Genomic DNA, 1,928 nt, shown 5'->3' with positions numbered 1-1,928 from the left:
AACACTCTGAACCACATCATAAGACACCCAGAATGCATTTGCTTAGTGTAAATCTGATCTGACCTCTGGCACGTGACCTCTGTGAAACATTTTACTGGCAAAATCAAAGAGTTGTAAAAGATCAGAGAGCAAATCTGATGCTGGAAAACTTTTGACCTGGCTCAGGAGGCTTATTGGAGGTCTCTGTTACGCTTTCATTGAGGTATCAGCTTTGTCTCAGATGCATCTCTTAAAAAACTAATTTTCACACTCAGGTCATGGCTTTAGGATCATATTGTTTATCATTGAACTTCTGAACGCAGACTGGTATCTTTTCAAATGTGAACACACTTTGAGATATTGTTAAGCTCTTTTGAAACTCTAGAAGACACCTGCGAGAATACTAGGGTATTTTTCTCAGTAGAAACAGTTTTAAAATTTTGTGTAAGCTGGTAAGTGTGATATTAAAGGGATAGTTCTCCCCAAAATAAAAATTCTGTCATTAATTACTCACCCTCAAGTTGCTCCAAACCTGTAAGACTTTTGTTCATCTTCGGAACACAAATGAAGATATTTTTTATGAAATCTGAGAGCTTTCCTCCATTGACAGCTACCACTTTGACACTTCAAAAAGTTCATAAAGAGATCATAAAACTAATCAATCCATAAATTGAGTGGTTTAATCCAATATTTTCTGAAGAGACATGATTGCTTTATGTGATAAACAGATTGAATTTAGGCTTTTATTCACATATAAACATTAATTAACACACATCAGTTGTGGTAAATGAAAGCTCAAGCTTGTTTGCTTGACGTGTGAGAACCAATGAGGTTCATTCTTGTGTTACGCACTACGCAGTGCGTTTGAGCTTCTGCAAGAACCAATGAGGTTTATCCTCGCGCATCAAACAGGTTCGGTTGAGCTTCTGTTACATAAATATGTGAATAAAAGCCTAAATTCAAACTGTTCATCATATAAAGTGATCGACTCTCTTCAGAGAAATTTGGACTAAACCACTATGAACTTTTTGAAGCGTCAAAGTGTCAGTTGCATAGCTGTCAACGGAGGGACAGAAAGCTCTCAGATTTCATCGAAAAGATCTTCATTTGTGTTCCAAAGATGAACGAAAGCCTTACGGTTTTGAAACTACATGAGGGTGAGTAATTAATGACAGAATGTTTATTTCTGGGTGAACTAACCCTTTAATCAATATTTTTGGTTTATTGTCCCATAAGAGAAAAATATATACAACTTTTAGGAGAACACTAGCAAACAGATGACCTCAAAACTAATAAATATTGACTAAAAGCCGCAAAAGTCCAAATTTGATTTCATGAGAGCAGAACGGGGAAGAGAAATTAATCTTGTCACTGTGGAATCTTCCTTTTTTAGGTAATATATTATTATTATTTTTTTTGCTTTTGTTGACTGGAAGATTAAACGATTAGTGTGCATTTATTAGCAAAAAGATGCAACCAATTTCTCATCTCCCAGCATCATGACCTTAATTGTTGTAATCCAGACATATCCGTCTGTTTTTACAGTCTACTCAACATCTGGGTTGTTAGAGAATCCTAGATGAAGGGCGGGATGATGCCATTCATTATGACAGGGATAATTGACAACAATACTGTACAAATATTTACGTATTTCTTAAATAATGAGATACTATTCCGCTGTGTCTTAGAATGAATATATAAATTAAACTCAATCAATGTCTGTCTGGGTTATACTAAGTCCCCTGAAAACACATATGCTTTACAAACGCGTCTTGGCGCACCCCTGGTGTCCGAGTGGTACGCTCCATTTTAAAGCGATAGCTGCGACTCCACGCTTGTAAAGTAAAGCGCGACGCTTTCTTGAGGTACGGACTGGAGAATACCATGCCATCGACGCGTTGAGCGTATTTACGGTTTCACACGGGCGTTTTGCACTGGAAAATAGAGCG

At 37.0% G+C, this 1,928-nt stretch overlaps 1 protein-coding gene across 1 annotated transcript in view; it reads left to right on the top strand.

Moving 5' to 3' along the window:
* Window positions 1-1,846: 1,846 nt before the first annotated feature.
* plxna3 (plexin A3) overlaps window positions 1,847-1,928 on the top strand; it is a 171,217-nt gene continuing 171,135 nt past the window's right edge. The window contains exon 1 of the mRNA XM_081349760.1: window positions 1,847-1,928. This exon is cut by the window's right edge and continues 83 nt beyond it. The gene's annotated coding sequence lies outside the window, so the exon portion shown is untranslated.

The sequence above is a fragment of the Scardinius erythrophthalmus genome (genome assembly GCF_964197995.2).
Source record: "Scardinius erythrophthalmus genome assembly, chromosome: 20".
Taxonomy (NCBI): domain Eukaryota; kingdom Metazoa; phylum Chordata; class Actinopteri; order Cypriniformes; family Leuciscidae; genus Scardinius; species Scardinius erythrophthalmus.
The sequence above is the reverse complement of the archived record's forward strand: the minus strand, read 5'-3'. Positions and strand labels throughout refer to the sequence as shown.